Source organism: Odocoileus virginianus, chromosome 15, assembly GCF_023699985.2.
Source record: "Odocoileus virginianus isolate 20LAN1187 ecotype Illinois chromosome 15, Ovbor_1.2, whole genome shotgun sequence".
Lineage (NCBI taxonomy): Eukaryota > Metazoa > Chordata > Mammalia > Artiodactyla > Cervidae > Odocoileus > Odocoileus virginianus.
In genome coordinates, this window is record NC_069688.1 from 1681639 (window position 1) to 1703718 (window position 22080).

The window sequence follows — 22080 nt, forward strand, 5'->3', positions numbered from 1 at the left end:
CGCTTCTCCGCGTGGGGTAGCTCTCGTTTTCCGTTTAGGACTTCAGGTGCCCCGAGAGGTCCCATGGACAGCCGCCCCCCGGGGCGTCCGTGGTCTCTGCTGGTTGAGCGTTGCCCGTGGGTGGCGCGCGTCCCTGTGCTGCGGCGGGCTCGGCGGTGCGGAGAGCCTGCACGTGGCCTCTCTGAAGTGGGAGGAGGCGGAGAGGCCGAGGCAGGGCCCTGGGCTCCTGGAGGCTGACCCCGGCTGGGTGGGCCTCTCCGTTGCTTGCGGGGGTGGGTTTTTGCTTGTTAAGGGTGCTGCTCCCCTGCTGCTGGGCCCCTGCGGCTTCTGGAGCCTCCCGGGCCGGCAGCTCTGAAGACACGGTGCCTGGCGCAGCCCGCAGGCTGAGTGGACCCTGCTCTCAGCCTGAGGATTCTGAGCGGCCCCGGGGCCGGCCCCTCTCTTGCTTGTCCCGGTTCGCTCGGTACCCTGCCCCCACAGTGCCCACGGGGGTGGACAGTCTCCCACACAGGGGGACTGTGAGCCGCGGGATGTGGCCCCCGAGCCTTCCCTGGGCTGCTCCCACCCCGCCGTGTCCTCCGCCTGGACGTTTCCCCCCAGGTACACCAGATGCACATCTCCCGCCCGCAGCGGGCCTCTCTTCTCACCGCCCCCCCGCCCCCTCCCGTCAGCAAACTCCCCTGCATCTGCACTGCCCCTGGGCCGCCTTCTCACGTTCTGTCCTGTCGCGGGGGACCGTCCTCCTGTGGTCGGTCTCCCCTCGTGCGCGGCCTTTGCCGCAGATCCCCAGGAGAGGAGGAGGTTGCTGACCATTCGAGGTTATGTTAATCAGTGATCTGAAGGCCCTGGTACGGGGGTGAGAAGCTCGGGACATTTGACCCCGGTGAATAGACCGCCACCTCCTGAGGCCCGTGGGTAGTGGTGTTTGGTTAATCGGAGTCTTCATAGACGAGGCCTGAAGTCAGAGGACCACGGGTTCCTCCCACGCTCCCGACCTCTAATTACCGTGACCTCAGATCAGCAATTAAACTCTTCCCAAAGCTTCATTTTCTCATTTGTACAGCTCGGATGTTAGAAACTGTGGGGTAGTTTGTTTCTGTTTTAATGGTAGGTATTTTAATTGATTGGTGACCTTCTAGAGAGCGCATGGTACCATCCACTGAGTTGATAATTAGCATTTCTGAGTATCACCGTGTTGAAATGAAATGGGGGAGGGAGGCCTGGCCTCCTCCTCGCGTGTGGACCTGTCTGGGTGTTTACAGTAGGAGACGGCACAGTTGGGGGTTCTCCCTGCTCCGCCCCCCACGGGCCCCTCCAGCCTGTTTGAGTGCTCATGAACTCACAGGAGGGGTCCTGGGGCCAGTGGGCCTTCTTTTTATGACAAGTGTTATTCCACAGTGTCCCTAATAGTACCAGAGACATTGATGTAGGGTTTGAATATTGTTTCAGGTAAAGTGAGGGTGGATACAAGCAGTATTTCTAATTAATATATTTTCAGATAATGTGATTTTAAACATCTGAGTTAAAGATGTAGTGAATGTTAATGAACTTGTTTATAAAACAAACAGACTCACAGACACAGAAAACAACCTATGGTTACCAAAATGGAAAGGAGATAAATTCAATAAACTAGATAAACAACAAAGTCCTATCATATATATAGCACAGGGTACTATATTCAATATCTTATAATAAACTATAATGAAAAAGAAAGATTATGATAAATGTTAAAAAATAAAAGTCTTACTGTTTTATCTGTTTCGAAAGGTTTGTATGTTCAGATTTACAGGGCTTTTTATTTTTTCCTTAAGGAGGACCACTTTGAGTAGTAAAGAAAACTCCATTTATAACATAATAAACCTTCTATGAATTTCTTCACAGTCCAAAGGACAAAAACTCTGAATTTACATTTAACCTTAAATATGCTAAAATCCATCCATGTCAGCTTTGAAATTTTAATCTTACCTGAATCTATGAAATAGAGCAATGCTCAATGGGTGGGAAAATCCCTAATTTTTGCTGTTCAGCCACTTTTCTTGATCTTGCTCTCTGATTCTGTATGTTAGTGTGTTCAGTGGATTTGTAATAAACTTTTAAGATGAAGGGGAATTCCTTGCTCATTGTTTGCCTGAAATCTTGGCTTATGTTCCTCTTTTTAAACAAAAAACACGCTCCGAAAATGCGCCCAAGTTTAACTAGTAAAATTCCTTTAAGTATCTTTTTTGCCGGCCATCCAGAGGTGTGTACTCTGGGTGGTGCTGGGATCAGGGGTTGACATGAGGAGCATGGGATGTGGGAGGATGCTGTGGTTACGGCCCAGAGGAGTCCCTGTAAGTAAGGATGTAGGAGTATCTCAGAGGACTGGCAGCTCTCTTCAGAGGTGGAAGGGTGGTTTGGGTAGTATTCCATGAAAAAGATGACCCTGACCTTGAGGAGCAAGTTGGTGTTTGCCAGACCAGACTGAGCAGAAGGAGTAGCTTCAGGTCGGAGGACTTTCTCCAGTTCTGGTGGAATTAGGAGGGCTGGGCTCGTTTGGGGAATGAGGACACAGCGGTTTGGGTGATTCTATTGCCTGGGATTCTGGGGAGGGAAGTGGGTGACGAGCAGTCGTGCCTCGTGCCCCTGCAGTTCTGCTCCTAGTCACATGCTCCTGAGGTTTGAAAACACGTCTACACAAAGACTCGTGACTGGGTGGGCACAGCGGCATCATCCCTCAGAGCCAAAGAGTGGGAACCGTCGGTTGATGCCCATTGACTAGCAGATGAAGGAAGCGTGGTGTGTCCACCTGGGTTTCTCGTCCTCCTCGTCTCCCTCGTCCTTCCCCCCTTCCTGTTTTCCTTCTTCCCTTTGGCTGACATGTGCTCATCCTCCACAGGTCAGTGTGGACACCACTTCTTGATCCCTTAAGACTAGCTTGGGTTTCTTCAGAGTGTCCCGGCTGGAGGAGTGTGAGCCCAGCCCTCGAGCACTTGCGCCCACTGTATGTCAGTCACTTACTGACTTGACAAGCTCCCACCCAGGCTGTGGGATTTACAGACGGCTCAGGCAGTAGAGAATCTGCCGGTAGTGTGGGAGACCTGGGCTCGATCCCTGCGTCGGGAAGATACCTGGAGAAGGACATGGCAACCCACTCCAGTATTCCTGCCTGGAGAGTCCCATGGACAGAGGAGCCTGATGGGCTCCATGGGGTTGCATGGGTCCATGGGGTCGCAAAGAGTAGGACAAGACTGAGCAGCTGACACACCATGCAGGCTATAAGCTCTCTGAAGGGGGTACATGTCTAACCTGCTGCTTCTCTGATCTCTAGTGGCTTGTATTGGCATCCGTATATGGCTGAATGCGTTAATGATGCACTTTTTTTTTTTGATTAAGAAGTTGAATATTTTATTATTAAATTATTTATTCTCCTGCAAGGCTGTTGCTTCACTGTATAAAAATAGCACCAGCAAACACAGTATATTGCAAAGTTAAGACAGTAATATTCTTCACTGGACACTATACAACTAACAAACTTTTCTCCACTGCCAGTTATTTCTAGTGGGAAGATCATTTTGACCCAAATCCAAGGATAGCTGTAAGCAAGTTACAATGTCATATAAGGTATAAGATAACCATGTTATCCTTGAATTACATAATTTTTGTAATTAGTTTTATCAGAGATAATTTCAGAAATTCTGAATATTATAACTGGAGCCTAGCCTAAAAATCACAGGATGTTGTGGAAAAGATACACAGTGTTTATCTGAAGGGTTAGAAAGTTAAGGGGTATTTTCTTCAGGAAACATTGTTACAAGTAGTTTCTTTTGCTAAAAGTTGCTTTTTAAATATCTATTCACCACCAGTTTAAGACAACTATGCTAGATTAAGTTGTTTCAAAGTGGTTCATTTAGGGGTTCCATTTTCATTCCTCAATAGATTTTATGTGTTTTTCATATGCTTCTTCACTCATTAGTTCATCTAGTTCTGAAGGGTTACTGAATGTCATCTTGATCAGCCAACCATCCTCATAACAAGACTTGTTGACAAGTCCTGGATTTTCTGCTAGAGCTTTATTAATTTCCGTTACTTCTCCTGATAGAGGGGAATAGAGTTCACTAGCAGCTTTCACACTTTCCAAAGCACCAAACTCCTCTTGTTTATTCAACTTTGTCCCAACTTCAGGCAGACTACAGTAAACATCTCCCAAAGCTTCCTGTGCAAAATTACCGATTCCCACTGTTCCAACACCGTTTCTCTTGTTACCCATTCGTGTTTTTCTGTGAATTTCCGCACCGACAGCAGAGCAGGGCCGGTGCGCAGTGCCCGGATGGCACCCGCCCGCAGTCCCCAGGGCCCCGGCGAGCAGGGCGCGCTGGGTGCCGAGATGGTGCGCTGGGTGCCGACTGCAGCCCGCACGCTCTGCACCGCTTGCAGCGCCATGTTCGCACGGGTGCAGAGGGTCTCCGCGCGACTCAGAGAGAGCACCCCGGCCGGCGGGGGCGGGGCGGGGCGGGGCCTGATGCACTTTTTTTAAATGCGTAATTTTTTAAAAAGGAAAAGTAATAATGCTTTTCCTTTTTTTTAAAAAAAATAACTGTATTGAGACTTAGTTTGAAGGCCACACAATTCATCCATTTAAAACATGCATTTCAGCTTTTCTGTGTATTCACAGACATGCACCCATCATGATGGTCAATATTAAAACATCTCATCACCTTGAAAAGAAGCCCTGTTAGTGGCTAGTTTTAGCCCCTGTGGCTAGTGAGTGGTGTACTTCGGTACTCATATCCTGTTGAATGTGTTAAAAATAAATACTTTCATTTGCATTATTTCTTTTTTGGGTTGATTTTTGCTGTCATCGGGAATGCTGTGGTGAGCCTCTTCAGCTCTTTGAGCAGGAGAGAGATTTTGTCAGGAGAGGGATTATTGGGTCCACTGTTTTGAGCCTTTGCACTGCTGTTGAGACGTGTCAGAGTGGCCTTCTAAGAGGTCTGCTCTCATTATACCGTCAGTGGCAGTGTTGCTAATTGAGTATGTAGAGAGTGTTGCCTTACTGTTTTAATTTCTATTTTCTGGAGAACTTGCGAGTTTGGATGTTTGTTCTGTGTGCGCATTTACTAATTGTATCTCTTTTATGTGAGGCTCTTTTACAGTCTGCTGGTTGCTTCCCTGTCGCTTGCCTCATTTGATTCTCATTCCTTGGGAGGCAGGTGATGTCCAGGCCACTGTGCGGAGGTCTGTGACGCTTTGAGATGCTAATTAAGCCCTTTGCCTAAGGTCTCCCAGGCACTCAGGGCAAAGCCACACCTGGAAGCCAACTCTTAGCCGCAGTGCAGAGGATGCCAACCATGACACCTTGTCCTGAGCTGTAACACATCAGGGTGGTGGACAGCAGGTTTGAAAGAGTTAAGACACCTTCCGAAAGTGCTTCACCTGTTTCTGAACTAAAGCTGAAAGCAGCAGGACTATCTGTTGCGAGCACTTTATGATGAATCTCCAGAGCATAATAGGAAGTTTGAAACTGTTGCTGGAACTTTGAGAACATCTGACATTACAGAGGATCAGCTCAGCCCAACGTGTGCCAGTTTAGCAGTGAGTGTAGAGCTCACCACGTGTGACCCTCATTGGTCGTCCTTTGCTTTCTCCAACACGTCAGGGTTTTAGCTCCCGGTTTTCTCCTGTCTCAGGACATCGCTCTCTTACCTGTCTTTTACGTGGTCAGCCTTCCCGCCTTGGGCTCCAGGTGGGTCTGTGCTGGGACCTCCCCATCCCCACCGTCTGTCACTTCCTGGTCGTGTCCTGACTTTCCCTCAGGGTGGGCGGTTTCTATTTCTGACCGTCCAGTTCCCTTTCTGGTAAATGCTCTCCAGGAGAGTCGGGTCTCTCAGGGCCAGCAAGGCCGAGTTATGGGCGAGGGGCTGAGCTGCCTGGGAAGAAGGGGGTTTCCTCTTTTCCACTGCGAGGTGTCGTTTGCGTTTTGTGGGAAGGAACATGGTGGCTAAATGCAGCTGTTGTTCAGTTGCTCCATCGCGTCCGACTCTCTGTGACCCCGTGGACTGCAGCACGTGCGGCCTCCCTGTCCTTCACCATCTCCCAGAGCCTGCTCAAACCCATGTCCGCTGAGTCGGATGGTGAAGCCATCCAACCATCTCACCCTCTGTCGCGCCCTCTTCTCTTGCCCTCCATCTTTCCCAGCCTCAGGGTCTTTTCTAATGAGTCCGCTCTTTGCATCAGTCGGATCAGTATAGCACAGTACAGCACCATGCTGCGCAGAATACCAGGGGTGCCCCCACAGAGACACACTGTGGGGTTGGGGGGTGCCAGCTGTTTCCTGCAGGATCTGCTTCCTCGGCAGCCCCCACAAGGCTGCCATGTTTTTCTCCTGAGCCCCAAGTACCTGGGGGCCTAGAGATGCGGGGGAAGTCCTTCCCAGGCGCTGCTTCCAGGCAGTCCCCCTTCAAACCCCAGCTCCGCACCCGGGGCGCGCCCCTCTGGTCATGGTCAGTGACGCCCTCGGCCACTTCTCCCGCTCTGGCTCGCCCTGTCCCGCGGCTGTCCCCTGCCTCCGTCTGCATCCTGGCGGCTCTGTCCTTCCCACGGAGGGGCCAGTCAGCCCGGCCTTCTCTTCTCTGCCCGTGCTTCCTGCTGGGGAGCCCTCAGGCCCCGGGCTCCAAGGAGCTCTCTGCAGATGAGCGATGATCTCTGTGCAGGAAGGAGGGAGGCTGCGTCTCGGACGGAGACACAGGCCGGAAGTGGCTGCAGTGAGAGGCTCCCACCAACAGCATCTGCTTGTCACAGCCCGTTTCTCAGCCTGCAGAGCACACCGGCCTTCTTGTAAAAGGCAGGCTCCCGGGCCCAGAGTGGGGCCCTGCAACCGGCCCCTTAAATTCTGCGTTAACTGTTGGTTGAGCTTTGTCTTCTTTCAAGACGTATCTCCCACAAGTTGCTTTAGTTGCTCAGACGTGTCCGACTCTTCGTGACCCCATGGACAGTGTAGCTCACTCGCCAGGGTCCTCTGTCCATGGGATTTCCCAGGCAAGAATACTGGAGTGGACTGCCGTGTCCTTCTCCAAGTGTTATTTTTTTTCAAAATATATTTCCCACAAGGGCTAAGCCTTATTTGAACCAAATAGCCAAATCCCCACCCAAAGACAAAGGCTGTAATTTTTGTATTGTTCCGGCGACAGGTATCCCTCAGCTTCCTGCTTTCCATTCCTGACAGTTCATTCTCTTGCGATTCCCCCAGGTGGTATATATGGTTTCTTCAGGAGTTTTGGGTTAATATGCTACATTTTTCACCTGGGTGGAGGAGATGGAGGCTGAGTGCATGAATTGTTATGTCACCCAGGCCTGGTGGGAGCTCTTCAATAAAGGGCTGTAATTTGTTTCTATTGCAGTTTATACAGTCCCTTTGTTTGTTCAGAAATAGGCAGAAGGAGTTGAACAAAAACCCAGAAGAAATGAAGAGAGGCTTCTGACTTCGTTTTAGTTGTGTGTTGAAGAGATAAATGCTGTGGAGGGCAGCATAATAAGTACCTGCTAATAAAATGCATTCTCAGTAGGAAAAAACCACATGTGTAAAATGATGAGGTGAAGAAAAACTATCAGTATGTCAAAAGCCCAAATATATTAGTGCATTTTTACTAGTTATGGGAAAAATACTAATTTGCTAAGTTAAAGTTCAGTTCAGTCCCTCAGTTGTGTCCGACTCATTGCGACCTCACGAACTGCAGCACACCAGACATCCCTGTCCATCACCAACTCCCAGAGTCCACCTAAACCCATGTCCACCGAGTCAGTGACGCCATCCAGCCATCTCATTCTCTGTCGTCCCCTTCTCCTTCTGCCTTCAATCTTTCCCAGCATCAGAGTCTTTTCCAGTGAGTCAGCTCTTCACATCAGGTGGCCAAAGTATTGGAGTTTCAGCTTCAACATCAGTCCTTCCAATGAACACCCAAAAGACTGATCTCCTTTAGGATGGACTGGTTGGATCTCCTTGCAGTCCAAGGGACTCTCAAGAGCCTTCTCCAACACCACAGTTCAAAAGCATCAATTGTTCTGTGCTCAGCTTTCTTTATAGTCCAACTCTCACATCCATACATGACCACTGGAAAAACCATATTAGCCTTGACTAGACGGACCTTAGTTGGCAAAGTAATGTCTCTGCTTTTTAATATGCTGTCTAGGTTGGTCACAACTTTCCTTCCAAGGAGTAAGCGTCATTTAATTTCATGGCTGCAATCACCATCTTCAGTGATTTTGGAGCCCAGAAAAATGAAGTCAGCCACCATTTCCACTGTTTCCCCATCTATTTGCCATGAAGTGATGGGACTGGATGCCATGATCTTAGTTTTCTGAATGTTGGACTTTAAGCCAACTTTTTCACACTCCTCTTTCACTTTCATCAAGAGGCTCTTTAGTTCCTCTTCACTGTCTGCCATAAGGGTGGTGTTATCTGCATATCTGAGATTATTGATATTTCTCCCAGCAGTCTTGATTCCAGCGTGTGCTTCCTCCAGCCCAGCCTTTCTCATGATATACTCTGCATATAAATTAAATAAGCAGGGTGACAATATACAGCCTTGACACACTCCTTTTCCTATTTGGAACCAGTGTGTTGTTCCGTGTCCAGTTCTAACTGTTGCTTCCTGACCTGCATACAGATTTCTCAGGAGGCAGGTCAGGTTGTCTGGTAATCCTGTCTCTTTCAGAATTTTCCACAGTTTATTGTGATCCACACAGTCAAAGACTTTGGCATAGTCAATAAAGCAGAAATAGATGTTTTTCTGGAACTCTCTTGCTTTTTCGATGATCCAGCGGATGTTGGCAATTTGATCTCTGGTTCCTCTGCCTTTTCTAAAACCAGCTTGAACATCTGGAAGTTCACGATTCACATATTGCTGAAGCCTGGCTTGGAGAATTTTAAGCATTACTTTTCTAGCGTGTGAGATGAGTGCAATTGTGCGGTAGTTTGAGCATTCTTTGGCATTGCCTTTCTTTGGGTTTGGAATGAGAACTGACCTTTTCTGGTTCTGTGGCCACTGCTGAGTTTTCCAAATTTGCTGGCGAACCAAAATAGAACGTCCTGGGGTGGTGTTGAGAAGGGGCTTCTGTACCTTCCGAAGCTTTTTAGTCCTGTGGGGTGTGGCGGACTGGACGGTGCGTGCTCTCCAGCAGTGGAGTGCAGGCCTGCTTCTCTGTCACCTCCCTGCCGTCTGCTGCACGAAGCGCCAGCGTGCACTCTCTGGGACAGGCTGCCGTCCTGGTCTGGGATGTGGCGATACATTCTACGGCATCTTTTTGCCTCTCAAGTCGCTCTCTCTCTTCTCTCTGCCTCGCTGATCATAAAGTGATCTTCCCAAAGCTGATGTTTATCCATAGCAATCCACGCGTAAAGGCTCTACAGCTGGAATGGAGACTTTTTACTGCCCCCGGGCCCCAGCCTAGCACAGAGTCTGGCTCACAGGGGCTCAGTACCTGCTGGTAAAGGGGATTTCTCTGCGCCGTGTCCTCATTAGGAAGGTGAGGCTCACGTCTGCCTTGCTCTGCTGGTTTAGGCAGTGGAGACATGTTTACAAAAGCCTGAAACATAATATATGCTCAGTATGCCATAACTGTTATCACTTGTGTTGATTTGTTTCTGACTTCTGAAGTGTTTCAACATATGCAGGTCTTAAACTGGGGACCCGTCCCATTTTCTGTCTTGATGATTGTGTGTGTATCGTTCATGGGGGTAGTTGAACGGTCTTGGATGAGATGCTGGTGTCCCTGGCCTGGACCACTCTGGGTGTAGAACGGGGATAGCTCAGCCTTGTGTCAGCAAGGGGCACAGTGCAGAGGGATGTCTGGGTCAGGGTCCTTGGGTTGATGCAGACCTGGGTTTGCTTCCCGTGTCTTCTACTGATTAAGTGTAACCTTTGACAGTTTACTTACATTACTAAGTAATGTAAGTAATTATATTACATTACTTTCAATTGTAAGATTAAGAAGATAATGTCTGATTAGCTGGAGGATTATCGGAAATAATGTGTAGCAGCAACTTGGCATCCTGCCTGCAGTAGTAGAAGCTTGATAAACATCAGCCCTGTCCCTATTTCACCTGCTTGAGAAGTTGGTATTTCTCCCCATAAGGCTGTACGGTTCTTTCCAGCTTAAAGAGCTTTGGGTAGATCTTATCAGTTTTAGCAGCGGAGTAACCTGTTAAAGGTATAAAGAGAGAATTTCTCTGCAGGATTTTCATAGTTAGATGGAGACGGATGGGGGAACCTTTATCTTTGGCCATGTTACATAGGGGGTGTGATGCTGTGCCGAGGCTGGGGTGTTGGATGGTGCCCACGTGTGCTCCCAGCTGATGACTGAGCCTGGCCGGCTGTGGCCCTGCCCACCAGCGAGTCTGTGTCCTCTCTAGTGTCCCAGTGTCCACAGCTCTCTTACGTGTCGGTCACGCTTCATGCATGTAGGGGGATAACATTAGTGGCACGCGGGAAGGTACAGACCTCCAGGGGCCTCTTGATGCTCAATCTCAAGGCTCTGCTGTCAGTCTGAATAACCCCTCTCCCCAGGGGGAGAAAGGATAGGTCTGTGGGCGAGGGGAGGAGGGTGGTCTTTGTCCTGCTGTAGGTGGATTCAGAGGAAGTAAGACGACTGTCCAGAGGGAATTCCCTGGTGGTCCACTGGGTAGGACTCGATGCTTTTGCTGCTGTGGTCCAGGTTCGATCCCTGGCCCGGGGGCTAAGATCCCACAAGCCGTTCCGGGGAGGGATGCTTGGCTCTGGCTGGGCTTTCTCGCTCGTGGGGAGGAGCTTGGATGGGCGGGTGTGGCCGCAGAGGGAGTGGCAGGAGCAGAAGCAGCTCTGCACCTGCTCTCAGGCCGACTTCTTCATCTCTGAGGCGGGAACTATTCAGGGATGGATTGAGACACTCCATACCCAGCAGAGTGCCTGCGCTACTGGAAGGCAGTCATATCAACTCCTTCCTTATTGCTTAGCTCAGGCTCCCGTTGTTCACATGTTCTAGAATTTGGCAACCTGATGCGAAAAGCTGACTGATTGGAAAAGACCCTGATGCTGGGAAAGATTGAGGGCAGGAGGACAAGGGGATGACAGAGGATGAGATGGTTGGATGGCATCACCGACTCGATGGACATGAGTCTGAGCAAACTCCAGGAGATGGTGATGGACAGGGAAGCCTGGCATGCTGCAGTCCATGGGGCTGTGAAGAGTCAGGCATGACTTGGTGACTCAGCAACCAGTGAGACAAGTTACAGTGTCACCAGCAGCGCCCTGCGTTTGGCAGCTGACCGCTCCTTCTGGGACCGCTGAGGACGTGGGCGCATGCCTGCAGCAGGCGGCGGGGCAGAGGAGGCCCCGATCCGCGCCCCCTCTCCGAGGGTTCCCTCGTGCCCGGAGGCCTGGTCTGCAGTCTGAGCTCTCAGTCCTACTTTCCAGGTGGAGGCGTCCTCACCTCCTCGTGAGCCTGTGCTCGTGTGTTGCCGTCCCGCTCCCCCAAAGCTCAGTCGCTGCATTTTCTCACTCTCTGAGCCAGTGTGCGTTTTTTTAGTGTCTGCCTCTTCTATCTTTGCTCAATTTCAGCACCTTCGAAAGTTGCCCTAACACAGGTCTCTTGGTCCTGAGAGTGTGTGGCAGGCGCGTGCCCCTTCTGTGTTCTGTGCTCTTACGGGGGGAGCTGCTCTAATCCTTACAGTTGCCCCAAAGGGGTAGCTGCTGGGCTTGGGCTTATCTTACAGTGAGGAGATGGACACAGAGGAGGTGAGCTCGTCTACGGCCACACCTCCCTGAAGGTGCCCCATCTGCCCTGATCTTAGAAGCTCACAGGGTCGGATGTGGTTTGTACCCGGATGGGAGGAAGTGGGCTAGTATGCCTGAGGGCTGCTTGCTGTGCGGTGTTTGCAGAAACTGGGGTTTGGACCCCGGCTGTGTCCGCTGGCCTCAGCTGTTGCCGTTGCCCGAGTGTGCCGGGTGACTGATGACCTTGTTGGAGGCAGCCCACCAGAACCTGCATGGGGTGGGTGCCAGAGACCACACTTCTGGTTTGTCTCTGCACCAAGGCCATCTCTGAGCTCAGAAGCAGTTGTCATTTGCTTGAAAGACAAGGATGGGATGAGGTAGGAAATGTCAGACTCAACTTAGTTTCTTCTTCATTTTATCGCCAGCTCGTTGCTTTGCAGCTCAGCCCTAAGAAGATGCATGAGAAGTTGGCCATTGCCAGTGTCAGTGTGGGTTGGGCCTTGGCCTGGGAAAAGCCTGTCCTGGGGGCTTCATCCTGACGGGACGGACCCTCAGGCCCACTTCGCTGTGTCCTGGGGCTGAGGGAGGGCCGGAAAGCAGAGAAGTTAGGCGTTTTGCAGACACTTCTAGTGGAGTGTTCCCATTCCCTCGTTTCCCTCGTTTTCCCGTTCCTGGCTCTGCTATCAGCTCCACTGCAGAGCGGACCGTGGGTGGCCCACGGCACCCGGGACTGGGGGCCTCCTGCACTGTGGCGCATCGGACACGTTAGGAGTGTCTGCAAAACGAAGTCTTTAGTTATGTTGTACTTGTGATCATGTGTCATAAAATCAAAAAGGTTTTTTTCTTTTTTTAGTTTCAGTGCTGTGATACAGAAATGCATTTGTTTCACACACTTCCTTGGGGAAGAAACTGGAGCATCTGGAAAAGAAACTTTTGGCTTAAAAACACTGTGAAGTTAATGTTCCCCAAAAGTGATTATTTGAGCTACAAGAAACAAGGTTTTTAAAAGCTAGAAATGACAAGGTGGATCAATGAAGGCGTACATTTGAAAGGTGCTGTGAAGATTTGTGGTGAGGCTTTGAAAGTTAAGCTGTCGGTATACTTGTTTTCAAATTAACATCTCGTTCCTGGTTTCACACAGTCACGCCTCTGCTCCTGACCTCTGGGCTTCGGTTTCCAGGTGAAGGCTGGTGGGTCCTTCGAGTGGCGTGGGAGCCGCCGTTGCATCAGTTCTCTCCCCTGAGGGCATTGCCGTTTTCTTCCTCTCAGAGGCTTGAAGCTTGTTGGAGTCCTTCTCGTGTTGTGCCTCTTCTCTGTCCTGTGTGTTGCCTGGATGCGTTCCTTATGTTTTAAATACTTGAAGTTTTCTCCCATGGGACTCTTCTTCCCCCTTCCCCCATCACTTCCCTGGTTCAGACTTCTGGTTTTTAAATTTCTAATGCTCATTTGTTTCTTTCTTTTACATCTCTTATTGTTTGGCCTGTACTTTAAATCAGTTTTTTAAAAATTGAAATATCATTGATTGACAATGTTGTGCTAATTTCTGCTGTATAGCAAAGTGACTCAGTTATATATAGACAACATTTTAAAAAAATATTCTTTTCCATCATGAGTTATCATAGGATATTGATTATAGTTTTCTGTCCTTTATATTAGGACCTAATGTTTATCCAAGCTCTATATAAAAGCTAGACTTTTAACACCTGTTTCTTGGATTGGTGCAGCCAGCTGCTAACATTGTGTCCTGTTCCTTGCTCTGCTCCTTTGATCCACTCTTTCAGTGAGACCAGAATTATCTCCCTGAAACGCAAACTAAATCACGTCTTTCTCTTCCTTAAGAAGCTGCAGTGACTGGCCATCCTCTGTCTAGTAAAGGCCCAGCTCCATCTCAAGGATGCTCAGGATTTGACTCAAGCCATCTTTTCAGCCTAATTTCATACTTTCTTCATCTACGTTATCTGTGTTTCATATATTTTGAACCTTTAAAATCAATTTTTTTTTCATGCTCTTTTATGCTAGCTTGCTTGGTCCTTGTACTTCTCCTGTTTCCAATGTTATTAAGAGAGTAATAATTCCTTCCTCGTCCCCTCTTCATTACTTTACCTTATTTTCAATTAAATACCATTTCATTATGTCCTGAGATTAATTTCATCACTTGGTTCCCTCACTAGATTACTGGCTTCTTGGGGATCAGACCATGTCTTGCTTACTCACCTTTCATCATTTTGGACAGTGTTTTTTACCAAGAAGATAGTCGATAAATGTGGAACTGAATTAACATTACCTTTCCCAAATTATTTCTTTGTATGTGTTCACTGAGACCCCACTAGGTGTTGGAGGAGGCTGAGGAGTTAGGTGATCTCGTGGTCCTTGAAGGTGAGGGGATCCAGCTGAACCCTTTTAAGGGAGGGCTTTTCCTTTCATAGGGCAGAGAGTTGGTCTTTGTTAAAGGAACGTTGAATGAAATATGAAGTAGTTTTAGAAGAAAGGGAGATGGCTGAGCATCTGATGGCAGCTGATGACAAGTGAGAGCCTGCGGGGGAAGTAGAAGGCACTCTGGCCCAGATTAAGACCTTTCTCAGCTTCAGTTTGCTCATCTGTGAAGCCGGGAGAGCAGTGACGTCTCTTCCCTAAGGTGCTGGGATGACTTAATGAGATGACACCTGCATGCTGCTTGGCACAGTGCCTGGTGGGTAGGGAGCCCTCACTCAGCGTCGCTCGCTGCACTGCTGGGGTTTCTCAGCATTTCTGAAGGCGGCAGCGGGGCTGGGAAGGGCTGTCGATGTCCTTACAGAAACTGCCTCTGGCAGGGCGGGGACCCTCAGCACGGCTGCCTCCACTGACATTTTAGGGTGCTGTGTTCTTCACTGCTGGGGAACGTCGATGAATGGGTGCTGATTTTCCTTCACAAAGCTTTCTGAAAACTCAATTTTAAGTAGTTTTGGAATTTTTTGGCCGCGCTGTGCGTCAGGAGAGATTTTAGTTCCCCTATCAGGAGTCGAACCCATGCTCCCTGCATTGGGAGCACAGTCTTAACCACTGGACTGCCAGGGAAGTCCCAAAATAACTTTTACTATACAAATAGTAAAAGCTTCTTTTAGAAGTCTTGAAAGATATAAACAGAAAGGAAAAATTGTATATAACCCTACATGGGCAAATACACACACATTAATATTTTACCTATTTCGTTTGTATTGTTTTCTATTTTTTTTTTATTTGGATTGATCTTTGAAATTACATTTATTTCAAAAATATTATTTTGAATCCTGACTTTCTGTATATCATAAGACGTTTTTCATGCTGCAGACTCTTTATAGTGCTGTTTTTAATGATTGCACACATTTGCATTATGTTTCTGCACCATAACTTATCTAACCATTACCTCATAATTGGATGTGCAGCTTCTTGCTAATCATTTATTAAGTCTCGATTCTTCAGATCATCTTCCCTTCTGGGAGTTATACTGAGATCTCGAGAGATATTTACACATTTTCTAGGTAGTGTTTTAAATAGCTGGTTATGTAACAAGTTGATGGCTTTGCATCATTGCCTTTCGTTTTGGTAGAACATGTTTATAAACTTGAGAACAGCAAGGGAAAATATTTAGTCTCTGGTGTACTTGAATGATTGCTCCTCAGGGCCTCCAACCCGTCACCACGTAACTTAAGTGAACAGAAAGCAGAAAGTTGCGCCGATGGGAAGCAGTTAATGCGGCTCAGCGCGGGTTGACCTGAGCCGGTCAGTCCACGCCACGGAGAGGCTTGTTTCTCGGCACATGACAGGGCTTACTCTGTACCTGCTGGTTTGGCGGCCCATTCATCCTTGCAGTGGCGGCACGCGACTCTCGCAGCCTTTGTAGCTGGACCATTGTGCTTCCTGGACGTGTCTGTGAGTGAGGGAAAGCCAGGTTCATTTTTCTTGCTTGTAAGATGCTTCACTGGCTGGATATCACGTTTCATGATACCTGTGTGTTCTCTGTAATGTCACACACTGAGGATCAGATGACCCCTGACCCTGACCTCCACTGAACTCTGCAGCCCTTCCTCTTGGTCCCAGGCTTGAATCCCACATCTTCTGCAGCTCCTGTGTCCTCTCCGACATCAAATCCCTTCTACTCTAAGTCATAGATAATGAGTAGATTAATTAGATTGTGGCGCCCTTGATCATGTCTAAACAACTCTATCTCCAGGAGCTTTAACTGTGCCCGGCACACAATGTTACTATTTTTTCATTGATTTTTAAAAATTGTGGTAAGATAAACATAAGGTTTGCCATTCTGTCTTTGTTTAATATTTATTTTTGTTTATTTATTGATTTGGCTGCACCGGGTCTTCATTGTGGCGTGCAGGATCCTCAGTTGTGGCCTGTGGGATCTAGTTCCCGGCCAGGGAATGAGCCTGTGCCCCCTGCGTCAGGAGCATGGAATCTTAGCCGGTAGACCACCGGGGAAGTCCTTGAGTGTACGATTCATTGGCATCAAGGGCATTCATCATGTTGTGCAGTCATCACCACTCTCTACTTCTGGAACTTTTCTTTTTATCAAACAGTAGCCCTGGACCCACTAAAAAATATCTCCGATCCCTGCTACCAGCTCCTGGTAGCCTCTGCTCTGCTGTCTGTCTGTGGATTTGACCGTTCTAGCTACCTTCTGTAAGTAGAATCATAGTGTATTTTTCTTTTTGTGACTGGCTTATTTCCTTATCGTATTGTCCTTAAGGTGCTTCTTTGTTGGAGCACAGATCGGAATGTTCCTCCTTTATAAGGCTGAGTCATATTCCATTTTATGTATGTGGCACATTTTGTTTATTCATCCTTTGCTAGACACTTGGGTTGTTTCTGCCTCTTGGCACTTGTGAACAGTGCTGCTGTGAACACGGTGTACAGGTGTCCGTCTGAGTCCCTTCTTTTGGGTGGATCCCAGAAGTGGAACTGCTGGATCCCCACGGTAACTCAATGCTTAGCTATTTGAGGGGCCCCCACACTGTTTTCTGCAGTGGCTGCTCCATTTTACATCCCTCCAGCAGTGCATGAGGGTCCTGCAGTGGTCTTCGGCATCACTCCATCACGTTACTCTTTATGACCCAAAGAGGAGGCAAGTAACGCACAGAGTCATCGTTAAGGATGTTTTCTGATCGAGTGGAGAGAAGCTGAGCTGTTAGCCTGTTAGGTCCGACTTGCTGTGGGTGTCCGAGTGTGGGGGGGGGGCGAGGGGGGCAGGTGATCCCCTGGCCACGGGGATGGGTGAAGCGCTTGGTGATCGTTGCTGCTTAGAAAGCTGTCAGGCCACCTCTGTCGGTGGCTGCTTCTGAGTCAGCACAGCAAAGACGACAGAGCTGGCGCCCCGTGGAGGCTCTGGAATCGATCCTGAAAGTGTCATTTCTGACTGTTTCAGGCCACATCTGTGCTTTTCCTCTGTATTCTTCCCTCTCCCCCACCTTCCTTCATCAGTTTCCTTAATTCAGATTTGGAGGAAAAGCTACATTGGCTTGGCCAAAAAGTTTTTCTATAACATCTTGTCGATTTTCCGTATTATGGAAAAACCAGAACAAACTTTGTGGCCAATCCTTCTTTCTCTTCTCTACCTGTTTATAGTATCATAACTGACCTAATGCACACATAGTTGTCTCAGATGATTACTTAGGAGAGACCAGAACAGTCAAACTGTGACGTCATGATGTGCTGGTTTTCATGTCAGTGTCGAGTCCTGAAATGGCAAGTGGCCTGTGGCCAGAAGTCTTGATGATAGTATTTTCTACTCCTGTAAAGAGCAGTCTGGTTAGGTGATAACTAGGCTTTTATTAAAAATGTTCTGTTTGCCTGATTTCTTCAGTTTCTCGGATGGAAAAAGCTCTCAAGCGTATTAGGTGCTACAGTTTGCCCAAAATAATTGTTGGATGTTCTGGTTGGAATTGAGCAAGACCTGCTGATGTCACTGTGTATTTGTGTCTGCTCCAGATTCACACGTCGAACTCCCAACTCCCATGGTGGTGGTGTTCAGCGGGGGCGGTCTTTGGGAGGTGACTGGTTTAGATTAGGTCGGGGGGGGTACCCTTCCTCCCTCTGTGCCCACGAACCTGAGGAAAGGCCAGGTGAGGCCGCGATGAGAAGTGGACATCTGCAAACCAGGAACTGAATCTGTGAGCATCTTGATCTTGGGCCTCCCAGTGTCCAGAACTGTGAGAAGTAAATGTTTACTCTTCAAGTTAGGATCGAGGGTGCTTTGTCACGGCAGCCAGGGTAGGCTAAGATGGTTGATTTTTAGTGACATTCATTAAGGACTCGTCACGTCCCAGTGGCCCTGTCGTGTGGTTAGGACGTTTGGGTTGGTCCCAGGCTTCCCCCCAGCTTGGCATGGGGAACGGAGGTGAGCAGCCTCCGTGGCCTTGACTTTCTGTGTCCGTTTCGGTAATGCTGGGCCTCCATCATCAGGCCTGATCGGTGGGGACAGGAAGGCTCAGCCAACTGGGATTGAATCTCAGATCTCTTCCTCTCTGTATGACCTGGAGCAAATCATTTCACTGCATCAAGCTCATTAAATATTTTTGCCATGAAATAATTTCAACATAGTAGTGTAAAGAACAATAAAATGAATTCCCATGTAACAGTCACCCAGATTCGAAAGTATCAAGATTTTTATATATTTACTTCATCTCTGGGCTTCCCTGGTGGCTCAGCTGGTAAAGAATCTGCTCACAATGCAGGAGACCTGTGTTTGATCCCTGGGTTGGGAAGATCCCCTGGAGAAGGAACCACTACCAACTCCAGTATTCTGGCCTGGAGAATTCCATGGTCTATGGGGTCGCAAAGAGTCAGACATGACTGAGCAACTTTCACTTTCTTCATCTCTGACTTTTCCTATTTGTTGAATTATTTTAAAGACAAACCCCAGAGGCATCATTCCATTTCACACCTTCACACTTTAGTATACATTGGTAAAAAAAAACGGACATTTTCTAATAGAATCACAATGTTAATGTTATACCCCAATATTAATAATTATTTTTTATAGCATTTAACACCAATCCACAATCAAATTTCCTAGATTGTCCCTGAGTTCATTCTAATTACCTTTCAAAAGGAGATGATAATGCCCAGACCGTCTCTCTAGAGCAGGAACTTTGTGGGAGGGTGTCGCATGCCTGTTTTGGATGGGGAGGCTTTGCAGTTCTGCTGTATTCCCCAGGGCCTCACCTCTGAGGGGCCTAGTATCGGATCTGGCCCAAAGCATGTGCTCAGTGCATGGAATCGTCCTAGTGATACAGGTGTTTCCCAGCGCTTTGTGCTAAGAGCAGCGCTGGCCCCGTGGACTATGCCGTGGACGTGCAGGCTGCCTGCAGCAGATCTGAGCGTGCTCTGTCATTTTCCATCTCTGAGGGTTTCTACATTTCTTCCCCTGGACACGAAGCCTCCTTTTCTGCCCAGCAAACGTGTGTTCATCCTCTGTTGTCAGTCGTGAAGTTTCTCCAGCAGATGTCTCGTGTCTCTGAGGGACCCTGTGTCCTGGAGAAGGCCCCACATTGCAGGCACACATGAAGTTATGTGACAGTCCGTTTTCCTGGAAGGCAGCCCTGTTCTCCCTGCTGCAGTCGTGTTGCCTTACCGGTGCAGATCACTCCTGGGAGAGTTAGCTGGAAAGCAGCTCATGAGCTGGTTGTGTCCCCGGAGCCCCTGCTCTGCTCCAGAGGCAGGTGCTGCCCGTCTGTCGTCTCTCGAAAGCAACAGGGTTTCCCCTGATGGAGGAGAAGGCAAGTGCATGTGGCTGGAGTCATGGGCACGGCTGGAGAGCAGGGGTCTGCTGAGACCGAGGGAAATAGGTGAACATGTGTTCACCCTTTACCTGGCTTTCACCGCCAGCCTGATATCCCACGTGGGAAATCCTGGCCGGGAGAAGTGCCCAAAAGGAGAGGCTAAGGCCCAGACTGGGGAAGTTCTCAGCCGGAGACCCTGCAATGAGGCCCACAGCTGTCCACGTCCCCACTGTGTCCGTCCTGTTTACTGCAGCCAGCCAGCAGGACAGCTGAGTACCATTCCTCCTTGGGTAACTTTGTAGGAGGCATTGAGCATCACTCACAGGTTCATACCTGTCTTCATTTCAGCAGGGCTTACTGGGAGAGCAAGCTCCTCCTAATCAGGTGCCCAGCCTATCAGTGCTCTGCCCAACGTGAGGCAAGTTAGCTCACTAAAGTGCTCTCAGTGGGAGCCCTTTGGGAGATTTTGTTGTTCAGTTGCCAAGTCATGTCCGACTCTTTGCGACCCCGTGCACTGCAGCATGCCAGCCCTGTCCTTCAGTCCCTCCCAGAGTTTGCTCAGACTCATGTCCATTGAGTCGGTGATGCCATCCAACTGTCTCATCCTGTTGTCCCCTTCTCCTCCTGCCCTCAGTCTTTCCCAGCATCAAGGTCTTTTCCAGTGAGTTGGCTTTTCGCATCAAGTGGCCAAAGTGCTGGAACTTCCGCATCAGTCCCTCTGGTGAATATTCAGGACTGATTTCCTTTAGGATTGACTGGTTGGGCCTCCTTGCAGTCCAAGGGACTCTCAAGAGTCTTCTGCAACACCACAGTTCAAAAGAATCAGTTGTTTGGTGCTCAGCCTTCTTTATGGTCCAGTTCTCACATACGTACATGACTACTGCAAAAACCATAGCATTGACTATTTGGACTTTTGTCGGTAAAGTGATGTCTCTGCTTTTCAATACGCTGTCTTGGGAGATTTACCGCCTATAAGTTGAAGATGATTTGATTAAAGAATTTTGTTTGTGCTGCAGATTGGTATTACTGTATTATATCCAGGCTGATTCTGGTTGCTTTCCTGCCTTCCTGCTCCCTGAGGAATGATGCTTAGACACAGAAAGCCCCTTAACCCACTAATACACATGCCTGAGAACTGGGCCGCCCCCGTCTGGCCATTGTTCTGTACAGTCTCCGGTCCGGGAGCCCCTGTGTGCTATGCCAGCCTCCGGGGCCTACAGGCCCCATGACGGTGGTGACAGTCTTACCGTTCCTCCCCAGATGTCCTTGCGTCCACCAGCCTGTTTTTAATCTGTCACCTCATTTCCCTCTTAGCCATTCTGTAGATGGAAGGACAGGGCTCCCACTCAGGTGGTCACCCCACAGATGGGGAGGATGCAGACCGTGTCCTGGAACCCGGCCTCACTGCCTGGCCCGAAGCCTCACCCTGGCGCTTTGCTCCCCTGTTCCCCCCGAGTCCTCCACCCTCCCTGCCAGCCGGGACAGGAAGCAGGCCGGGCGTGGACCTCCGATTCCTGCTGCCTTCTCTCTTCTAAACAGTGTGGGAGTGAGGATGCCACAGGCTGAGGGGCAAACACGGGGTTTTTTTTCAAATATAATTTTATTTATGTATTTCTTTACTTTTGGTTCCTCTGAGTCTTTGTTGCTGCGCAAGCTTTCCTCTAGCTGTGGTGGTGGGGGCGGTGTGCAGGCTTCTCTTTGCAGCGGCTTCTCTTGTTGCAGAGCAGGGCTCTGGGGCTCGGGGGCTCAGGAGTGGCGGTGCCCAGGCTCAGCTGCTCTGAGGCATGTGGGATCTTCCCAATACAGAAATCAAACCCGTGTCCCCTGAATTGGCAGGCAGACTCTACCACTGAGCCACCAGGGAAGCCCCAAACTTGGGATTTTTGACATGTCCTTTCACTTCATTTGGGCTCAGTTTTCTCATTTGCAAAACGGGCACAGTGATGCCTGCCTTCCCGAATTACCATGGGTTTTCCAGCAGGAAGCACTCTTGAGCTCCGGGGAGTCACAGAGTCTGTGAGCTTGTGTCTAGAGCCGCTTGTGGGTGATGAGCAAACTTTCGCTATTACCTGCATCCTCTCCTCCTCTTCCTGGTGAGAGGCATGGGGGTGAGGTGGAGAAAAGCAGCCTCATCTCACAAAGCTTTACTTTTAAATAAAAATATTGATTTGTAATTATTTGCTTAAATATCTGTTATACAGATGGACTGAGCACTCCTTCGGGACAGGCCCTGGCATTTTGCTTGGTACCTAGTAATTGCTGGAAAAATATTTGTTAAGTAATAAAACGTACCAATTTTCTAGTCCTGCCTGCCCATCGACTTTCTTGAAATTTGATAAGGTTTTATTTCTTGGAAAATGAAATCTCCTAGGAGATGGTAGCTTAATTTCCTTTTTATCCACAGACCCTTATGTGGAGCAGCCACCGGTGATTTAAAGAAACTAAACAGAGCTTCTGTCTTCCTTTCGTCTCTTGTGGTTGCTGCCCCTTTATTTCTGTCAGAAGATTGGACTCATTGGACTGTCAAGTATTGGGTTAAGAATTTTATTTTTGCTCAAAAAAGAGCAAAAAAAGATCACCCTCCTCTCCTTTTTCTTTGGTTTAAT

The 22080-nt window shown here is 48.8% G+C and overlaps 1 protein-coding gene and 1 pseudogene across 5 annotated transcripts in view; one reads left to right on the forward strand and one right to left on the reverse strand.

Moving 5' to 3' along the window:
• TRAPPC9 (trafficking protein particle complex subunit 9) overlaps nucleotides 1-22080 on the forward strand; it is a 393547-nt gene that overhangs the window by 64149 nt on the left and 307318 nt on the right. The window lies entirely within an intron of this gene.
• Nucleotides 3891-4419, reverse strand: LOC110140738 (glycine cleavage system H protein, mitochondrial pseudogene; annotated as a pseudogene).